The sequence below is a fragment of the Bidens hawaiensis genome, unplaced genomic scaffold (assembly GCF_021521415.1).
Source record: "Bidens hawaiensis isolate Kalapana, Puna unplaced genomic scaffold, B.hawaiensis_p1.1 tig00038198_1, whole genome shotgun sequence".
NCBI classification, from domain to species: domain Eukaryota; kingdom Viridiplantae; phylum Streptophyta; class Magnoliopsida; order Asterales; family Asteraceae; genus Bidens; species Bidens hawaiensis.
The window spans coordinates 143,963-154,800 of record NW_027496710.1 but is presented as its reverse complement, the minus strand read 5'-3'; the positions used below and the strand labels follow the sequence as shown (position 1 = coordinate 154,800).

Sequence of the window (10,838 nt, the reverse complement as noted above, 5' to 3'; positions counted from 1 at the left end):
GACTAAATTGCTCTTGAATATAAGTGTATATTAAGAGATTGCTAGAGAAGATAAGATAATGAGATATAAGATCCTCCTACCGTTCCAAGGTGTTGGAGTATTTATAGCCAAAGGTAGGTTTCCAAGCAGGTACAGCCAGCTGTAGAATATTCCTGTTCTACCAACTATGGGCTATGCACGTGCCATGCTGGTTGGTGGGTAGGCAGCGGCTGATAGTGACAAGGCCGGCTGTGTACTGTTCCCTTTCCACCAACTGCAGGCTTTGTGCGTGCCACAACAAGGGTTGGTGAGTAGGCAGCGGCTAATAGTGACAAACAGTACTATAGCATGCTCCTCCTCGTACTGTTGTCGGTGAGCTGTCACCCTGTGATTGGTTTATGGGCTGCTTTGGTCAGATCTTGTCTATTTTGTCCATACCTTGGCAGGTATAGTACAAAAGATCTTCCAGAAGCATACGGACTGGCTCATTTGGGCGGGAGTATTCCCGCCTTGCTCATTCCTTCAGGTGACACTGAATTATTTAGTGCCTTGTGCGTGTAGCCTTGCTATTAGTGCGGGTAGTCTTCCCTGATGGCTTGTATCCGCAGCTGCGGGGACAGGCGGGGTACTTCACCATTGGGAGGCTTTCCCTACGGGAACAGCTGGCGTATTGGGCGTAAGGTCTTCATCTCTGAGCATGGTGGGTCCTGCGGAACCAGTTGGTCCTTGCGCAGACGTCCCTCTGCAAGGTGAGTCTTTCGGGTCCAACTGGGCTCTGCTGGGACCTACCTCTTCACCATTCATCCGATATAGCATTTTAGTATAGAATAGAGGTATTGTGGGCCGACATATCACACGGTTACATGTGTGACCCCCGTCACATTACTTTACCACTCTCTTCTTGAAAAAATTGTACAACCACTAGAGTAAAAACTCCTTTGTATTGAATTGTGGTATTTAGTTTATTTTATATGTGCCACCATGTGGATTTATACGATGACACTAAGCCTTTAACTATGTAAAGAACATATAATTTATTTTTGGAAACATTTGGCATCGGCCATGACTAAGTGCATCATCTCTTACATACAAACTGAGTGTTTTAGTAAAAAAAAATTATTTGTTGTTGACCTTTCTAAGAGGTTGGGAATGAAACTTCCATGAGTGACCCTCAAACATAAGTGATTAATAATTTTTAATATATTCACGCAATTTATACTTGTTTAGTAGCAATTAGTGTAAAGTTCATTTAAACTTAGAATTATAGTTAGATAGCCTAATATGACTATTCATAATAGTTGAAATATTAACATTATCATCACAATCATCACCGCTTTATAATCATTCAAGTTCACTTAATGGTTATAAAAACTACAATCTATTTTCTATATTTTTTGATGGACAGTTGTTTTTATTTTTGTCACCTATGAAATCTTATCATTTGAAACGGCAAACCATTATCCAACACCTTGATACCATTAAGCTAAATTTTATTTGGTTAAATTTTACAGTTTTGTATTTCATTACAAATTTTATAATATGTTAAAATATTGTTTTTATAATTTGATTTAATAATATTTTGTTCAAATATACAACTACAACCACGCACCATATATCCTTCAATTCTTTAATCTTTACAAAAACTAAAAAATAAATTAAAAATATATGTAGATTACAAACTACATATATGTATTTGCACTAAGTGTTTGTATATATATAGGATTGAGTTCATTTTAGAAGTGATTCTTATAGCGAGAAAGTGTAAGAAGTGATCTCAACCATTAGATTATTAATCAATGGTTGAAACATTATTGCATTTATTGTAATTAATAAAATTTGAAAGACATTAAAATAAATATGAAGAGGTTAGTTTAGGTACAATAAAATAATTAATTATTTAATTTATCTCATCTATCCTTAAATAAAAGCTCAAAGCATAAATTCCAAAAGTTATAATTTGTAAGTTACAATTTATTTATTTAATTATATGTTGGTGTAAGATCTAATTTTGTTCTCTTTTCATCAATAAACAACTTTTAATTTATAAGATTTAGGCAAAATAATATCTTCATTATTGAAATGTGTAAGAAAAAAAATAAGACGTGTATGAGAAAATTAAAGATGTGTAGGAAAAGTTTGAAGATGTGTAGGAAGAAATTAAATATGCGTAGGAAGGTTGAAGATGTGTAGGACGAAAAAAAAAGTGTATGACGAATGCAGATGTGTAAGGAAAAAAATATGTTGTATATGAGAAAATTAAATATGTGTAGAAAAAAAAAATTAGGATGCGTACGAGAAAATTAGTGATGTGTAGGAAGAAATTGAATATGCGTAGGAAACAATTGAATATAATGTAATTGTATAGGAAAAAAATATGTTGTGTACGAGAAAATTAAATATCTGTAGGTAAAAAAATTAGGATGTGTATGAGAAAATTAATGATGTGTAGAAAGAAATTGAATATGCGTAGGAAACAATTGAAGATAATATAGTTGTGTAGGAAAAACAATATGTTGTGTATGAGAAAATTAAATATGTATAGGAAAAAAATTAAGATGTGTATGAGAAAATTAATGATGTGTAGGAAGAAATTGAATATGCGTAGGAAACAACTGAAGATGTGTAGTACGAAAAGCATAGGTGCGAAGAAATTGAAAATGTGTAGAAAAAAATTAAGACGTGTATGAAAAAAATTAAAGATATGTAGGAAAATTTTGAAAAGATATAGGAAAAAATTATAGTTGTGTAAGATGAATTCAAGAGATAGGGTAAAAAATTATATAGATAAATTTATTGTATTATGGATTTATTGATTTTTTAAATCTTTTAGTTATTTTGATTAGATTAATTATATTAGTTAGAAATGTAACTCATGTGGTTTAATTATATATATTAATTAGAGAGAGAATACATTTATATTACTTTAATACCCTTTTCATATATTTTTAATGTTGGAAGATTGAAAATTAGATGAGTGGCCCAGATTGACTTCTCGCTACAACTTGACTTCTCGCATGAACCATCCCATATATATACGTGTGTGTGTTTCTTTTTTGTTTTAGTACAAATTAATAACATAAAAATAATGAAAATAAATAGTATTTAAAAATGGTTTTCAAACATCTTAGTGGTTTTTATTTGAACTCTCACTTGTACATTTGAAAAGAACAAGTTAAAAAGAATTTTTGAATTTTAAGAGTTTTACAATTTAATACATATGATGCTAACACTTAATTCATTCATTTTATGTAATAAAAACTTTTTTAATGGGTAAAATTGTATTTTATAACAACCAATAATTAGTATAGAATATTTACTAATGCTCATTTAATCCATTACATTAAGTACACATATATACATTAAGTACACATATACATAGCACGTACGTAAGGAACTTATGTGATGCAACATGCTTTTTTACTTTTGGTAGGTGTTAGCTTCGCTAGAGATTCACTACACCTGACCTGGCATGCATATAAGGAACTTATGTGATGTAACATATGCTTTTATTTTTTATTTTTATTAAAAAGTATTTTTTATATTTTTTCAAACGATTTCGATAATTTTATTTATAAACGCTTGCATGTAACATATTAACAATTACTTTAATTTATTAGAAAATAGTTACATTTAGTAATCACTAACTTAAGTTAACTTAAGTGTTACGTTTGATGTAGTATCATGTGGACACCCATTTAATATTTTTTTAATTATGAGAAAACAATATCGATAGGTCACGGCTTGACCACCTTGACCACAGCTATAACTCATGGAAGTTGGGTCCATCCTCAAACAGTTAGACGTGTACATCGTCCAATGTATCTTCCATAACTTTCGCAACCAAAACTGGCACCTAGTTGTTGATCACCATGTGACCACACCTCCTCGGCTATTTGTTAGATTGTGAAGAGGTTTACTTAACCTTTGTGAGAAGGTAACTGGAATTGTCTCAGTAAACTAACAAAATATTACAATCAATCATATCTCTACCTAAAGTTCAAGTCTAATTAGATCATAATTTGGGTAAAGACCTTTTAGACAAGTGATTTATAGATAATAAAAACAAAATGTACACCAAAGAACTTATTATATACCATCATATGATCTTTTACTAGTATTATATCATATACTTTCTTAAATAGTTTCAATCATATGGAAACACTAATTAGATAAAATATATGGCACATAAAGTGCATCATAGCATGTGTACTTTTTATACTAAAATGAATTTTCTTAACTTTAATTGAATTTTTATAAGCACACCGTCATTAAATATGTGAAATCAACTTTTCCATGCTATATATATATATATATATCAAAGGCTAAGTATAAAATGAAAACCCACTAAAGTTGTGAAAATTTTAGAAACTCATTCTCAACCACATGTTTTTAATTAATGTTTAAATCTTGTGGTTCACAATTAAAGTGAATAAAAAATATAAATATAAATTTTTCTCTCTCCTGAAAACATATATAAAAATTAGTAAAAAAATGTTAAAAAATAGCAAAACATTTTTTTTGATGTTTCGATGTTTTATATTAAATGTTAGAACATATATTACATGTAACAAAAAAAAACCGATGTTACATAGGGTTTTCGCGGGTTTTCACAATTCAAGTGGGTTTTCATTTTAACTTTACCCATATATCAAAAAGCTATTTATTAATTAAAAACATACAAATCTAACACACTTTTTGCTCTTTCTTTTGTTTATATATTTGAAGTCCTTAGGTATATAATAAACGTTTTAACGTATCTATATCTTTTTACCTATTCATTTAATTTCTTAAAACACAAAATTATACCCGCTTCACCCGCCCCGAAGCTAGAAAATGGTGTTTCCAAATCCCGCCTTTCTCCGTCCTGTCTCCTCCCGCTTCTTCATGTTCATTCCATTATCGAAGAATAGTCTTGTAATTTGTTCCTTTCTCCGGTACCAAACCATTTGTAATGGTGCCCAAATTCAAAAACAATATGTGAATGTATTATGGAACTATAAATATCATAAAAATAAAAATAATGGTATGTTAGTTTTTATTAACACTAATTATCATCTTTTGGTCACTGTCGGTCCTAACTAATGAATTGGCTGATAACGATCTGACCTTTTATCATATTGTTTCCATCGGTTCGCAACTAACAGAATTCTTACGTCGTTAGTTGCAGGTTGTCGGGAAAAAGTTTATGGCCGGAAAACTCAACATTTTCGTTTGAAACATCTAGCAAAAGCCTCATTTATTGAGGTAGCCCGAACCCTAGAACCAACGTTGGAATTGGTAGGTGGAGTGGATGGTGGTGGTGTTTAGGTTGAGTTTTCCGACAAAATATGTGACTTTTCTGACCAAAAGCGTTTTTCCAACGACTTGCAACTAACCGCGTTAGAATTTTGTTAGTCACAGACCGTTAGTAACGGATACTTTAAAATATAGGACCACCAGCAGCCAACTCATTAGTTAAGAACGACAACGACCAAAAGATTATATTAAGATTAATAATAATCAATACATCTAAAAATAATAATTTTTATTAGAATTTTCTTTTGGTAAGTATGGTAATAAGAAATGATTAATAAAAACATAATGAGAGTCAAACAGGTAAGAGTAAGGTGGGTGTGTGTGTGTTTACCCACAACAAGACACATCTCCCATATTGTTTTACACAGAACCAGACACCATTCACCGTCCCCACCATCTACAACCAACTCTCACACTTTTCTTTTTACAGCTCACTGTTCTATATAATTGCAAGCACTTCATCTCTGACCTCTCACCCATTCTCCACACCCATCAAAATGATCAAATTCATTCTCCTTCTCTGCTTCTGCTGTGCTTCATCCGCACAGAAGCAGCAAACTTACATCGTCCACATAGCCCCTCACCACATTCCGCCCACTTTCGCCCAAGATCATCACTCCTGGTTCGACTCCTCTCTCAAATCAGTGTCCGATACGGCCGAGATGATGTACACTTACCAGAATGTTATCCATGGATTCTCCACACGCCTTACGCCTCAAGAAGCCGAAGCACTTGAAGAGTTGCCTGGTATTCTCTCGGTGTTACCCGAGATCAAATATGAGCTTCACACTACCCGCACACCCGAGTTTCTCGGGCTGGAGGACAAGGCTAATTTGTTCCCTCAGTCCGCAGGAGAAGGTGATGTCATTATTGGGGTTTTGGATACCGGTGTATGGCCGGAGAGCAGGAGCTTCGACGACACCGGTATGGGTCCCGTTCCAGCCGGGAGGAACGGGGCCTGCGAAACCGGAACCAATTTTGCGGTTACAAGCTGTAACCGCAAGTTGGTTGGGGCTCGGTATTTTGTTAAAGGTTATGAGGCTACCTTGGGTCCCGTGGACGAGTCCAAGGAGAGTAGATCTCCTAGAGACGATGACGGCCACGGGACCCACACTTCCACAACCACCAGCGGATCGGTGGTTGCGGGAGCGAACTTGTTGGGGTACGCCACTGGCTCGGCTCGCGGGATGGCGTCCCGAGCCCGGGTTGCCGTGTACAAAGTTTGTTGGGTGGGTGGTTGTTTTAGCTCCGATATATTGGCGGCCATGGAGAAAGCAATCACCGACAATGTTAATGTTTTGTCGTTGTCACTTGGCGGTGGGACGGCGGATTATTATCGGGATAGTGTGGCTATCGGAGCGTTTGCGGCTATGGCGAGGGGTATTTTGGTGTCATGTTCTGCCGGAAATGCGGGGCCCACTCCTTACAGTTTATCAAACGTGTCCCCGTGGATAACAACCGTTGGTGCAGGGACTTTGGACCGTGACTTCCCGGCGTATGTTAGCCTCAGTGACGGGAGAAACTACTCCGGCGTGTCGTTGTACAGAGGCCCATCGCTGCCGGATAAGATGCTACCGATTGTGTACGCCGGTAATGCTAGTAATTCCACTAGTGGTGCTCTTTGTATGCCGGGCACGTTAATACCGGAAAAAGTGAAGGGTAAATTAGTACTTTGTGACCGTGGGGTTAATGCCAGGGTTCAAAAGGGGTCAGTGGTGAAAGAAGCTGGTGGCGCCGGTATGGTGTTGACCAACACCGCGGCCAACGGTGAGGAGCTCGTGGCAGACGCGCATTTGCTACCCGCAACCACCGTCGGCCAAAAGGCTGGTGACGAGATACGGAAATTTGTAATTTCTGATCCCGCCCCTTCCGCCGCGATTTTATTCGAAGGGACAAAATTGGGGATCCAGCCGTCGCCGGTGGTGGCGTCGTTTAGTTCCCAGGGTCCGAACAGCATAACGCCGGAAATACTAAAACCGGATATTATAGCGCCGGGTGTCAATATCCTAGCCGGTTGGTCCGGGGCAGTCGGACCAACCGGCTTGCCAGATGACACCAGGCGCGTGGAGTTTAATATAATATCTGGGACATCAATGTCATGCCCACACGTGAGCGGGCTAGCCGCGCTGCTTAAAGCCGCACACCAAGATTGGAGTCCCGCAGCGATCAGGTCCGCCCTAATGACCACGGCCTACACGGCTTACAAAAACGGGAAAATAATCGAGGATCTCGCCACCGGCAAGCCATCTACGCCGTTTGATCACGGTGCAGGACATGTGGACCCCGTATCCGCGGTTAATCCAGGATTAGTTTACGACTTAACCGCGGATGACTATTTCGATTTCCTATGTGCTTTGAACTACACTCCTGCTCAAATACAAGTAGTGACTAAGCGAAACACAACCTGCGACGGAACGAAAATATACTCGGTCGGTAACCTTAACTACCCTTCGTTTGCTGTGATCGTTCCGTCGGACACAGCCGTCAAAAGTGGTGGTCCCACGGTTATTAAACAGACAAGAACCTTAACCAATGTCGGTCCGGCATCAACCTACAAAGTGACCACATTTGCCGATAGCAAAGCAGTGCAGATGTCGGTGGTTCCTGAGACTTTGACTTTTGGTCAAGTCAACGAGAAGAAGTCATACACAGTCACATTTACGGTGGGTCCAACGGCTGCGGGTTCAAATTCGTTTGGCCGGATTGAGTGGTCGGACGGGAAGTATGTCGTCGGAAGTCCGGTTGCCGTTAGTTGGTGATGGGGTTGAATATAATTAATTTCAGTTTTCTTTTTCTTTTTTTTTTCCAGTTTTTTATTTAATTAAAATATTGGTGATTTTAAGGTTGTTTAATCAGTGATTTGAACTTTGAAGCATGTCTTTTTTAGTTGTTTTTATTAATATTTAAAATGTATAAAAAATATTGTGCAAGTGTAAAAAATCTTGAAGAAACGTTATACCGCAAAAATAAATGAAATAAGTTGTTTATGCTGATTTTGTTTGCACGTACATTTCTGTTTCGGTTTCTAGTAGGGATGAACGATTTCGGTACTAATATCAATTGGTAACGGGTACGATACCGGTATTTTTCGAATTTTACATTAAATACAAGTGCCGGTATAAAAGTTTACGATTTTCAATACTAGTATGTTTGGTACCGGTACCGACCGGCATCCCTAGTTTCTAGTGTATCACAAAAGTAGTAGCCTCATTCACAAAGGCTGAAGAACATCTTTCTACTCTCAGATTTGCTTCTAGACTTGGTAGGTGGATCAATTTGTCTTCTTGGTCTATCCTAATCATTAAGGAGTTTCATCTACATCACTACTACACATGGGTTAAGCAAACCTAAAACATCTTAAGACAACTTTGAGCTAGAATGCACCTTAACTTGCTCTATGGTGTCTATTTATTCTCTTAACCAAATCATTTTTATATGGCGTGCCACCAATATTAAGTGCCTTGCTATTCCTTTAGTCTTGTAAACGTGGTTGAATTTGGCACCAAAAAATAGGCAATATTCACTGGCCCAAGAGCACCCCTTCGAGTAAAAGCTTCTATCGCTGGTTGACCAAAATGAAGATCCCAAATTGCATGAGCAATATGCCTTGAACTTTTAAAGCAGACTCTTCATTCATTAGATACAGATATAGAAAATTGGTCTATTTCTTATTTCAAGATCTCTTTTACTAACTGAAATAAACCTATCTAGACCATATTGAGTCTAAGCTTCCATTCTGTTTTAGCACATAAACCCGAGCCCTACTCAAGTAATCATTAATGAGAGAAAGATAACACAAAGCTCCACCTAATCTCAGCACGCATATATAGCCTAGACTTCCCTTACTAAGTTTAACCTTGTGTGCCTTGCTCAGTATAAAACGTTCACAAATTCTAGCATCACAGTCTTTAATTTTAGGTCCCCAATCACATGCTACTTATGCAACTCTACCAACTTGCTTACATTACCCAACCTATTGTGTCATAGCATTATAACAGTTTCTTTTTTTGAATGGCGTCAATATATTTCACCCATAAGAAGCTAAGAATCTTAATGTTTTCACGATTCGAGTAGGTCGATCAAGTGTTGATTTCTTTAAATATCTTTTTTTTCCTTGCTCTTCATATACATCAAATTGTCCTGCAATTGAGACTATACCACCACAATAAATTACTTTTTTTTAAATTTTACTTTTGACAATTTGATTAACATAAGTAAACATTAGTCTACATAATAATGATTCAATATAGATACATTATAATACAAACTTTAGATTTTGCTATGTTATATTAGGTGTAATCCCACCACAAGAAATAAAAAAAACCTTTTGGTCAATGGGTAACTCAATGAATAAGAGGATAGACTTTTGATGATTCCAGCATGTATAAATTTTGACACACATTCATTTTATTCAATAGGATAATCATTGTAAACAAAACATATATATAATAGGAACATTCATTTTACTAAACAGGATAATCATATAAATTTATTCTCTGCTCAAATAGTGATAAAAACAAGTTTCATTTATTGTTGATGGGGTTTAGAATTCATACTCGTTTCTACACCACAAGCTCGTGACTACTCCATTAATTGCATTTCTCTATTTAGCTTGAGTCGATTTAATGGAAATTGGCCGGACAAGCGAAATGATGAAGCTTTGTTGGACCTTTGATATGATTCTTCATACCACTCAGAATGTGATATGTTTGCCACCATCTAATATTCCAACTTTCCAAGACATGTTTCACTTTAACCATTGAAGTTGAGTGATTTTTAAAGATGCTGAAGATATCATGCACGGAATGAAATATATGAATCCATCACAATCGAAGTTTTATATAATTTATTATAAAACGATTACAATAAAGTGGCAGGCAAACGGGCAACAAGCTGCGCCGCAACCCCCTTTTGAACAGCAAAGCCAATCCTGCTAAAAACGAAGCTTTGGGACCTAGAAGCTGAAGAGGTTCCGTGTACGACGCGCTGAACCTTACTCAAAAATTTCACAGCCTCTGGAGCCAGAAAACCAAATGTATCAAAGGCAAATGGTAGAAAGACATGTTGATTATCTAAACAAGCTTTCTCGTGTTTAACAACTTTGCCCGATTCAGCCTTCAACGCAGCCTGACCCACAACAAACCCACGGTCCCTGAGTCCAACAAGAGGAGACACTCCTGTAAGATCCACACAGGCGTGTTTCCCCCCTGCCCACCCGAACACAAGAATATCAGCTGGTCGTAAAGTAGACCTCCCTTCAATAGGATCCGTGAGAAAGTTAACAGGGGCCTCCTTTTTAGCAGAAATCCCTGCCTGTTTAAGAACATCACACAGAACATCCCTAACCAGATCATGTCTGTATTTAAAGCCAGGCAATTCTTTGCAATGCACCGCATGGTCACCAAAAGAATCCAAACAGACCTTGCGACAAATTGGGCAAGGTTCATCCGTTGGGAACATAGGGATCATTAACCGGTACTTAAGGATAGCCCGATACTCCAAACCCGACATACGTTGGCCTAATCCTTCAATGGGGATGACCGTTAGAAAATCCTGAGCCCGAG

The 10,838-nt window shown here is 37.0% G+C and overlaps 1 pseudogene; it reads left to right on the top strand.

The window, feature by feature from the left end:
- Positions 1-5,829: 5,829 nt before the first annotated feature.
- On the top strand, positions 5,830-8,057 carry LOC143590176 (subtilisin-like protease SBT1.7 pseudogene; annotated as a pseudogene).
- The last annotated feature ends 2,781 nt before the right edge of the window (positions 8,058-10,838 follow it).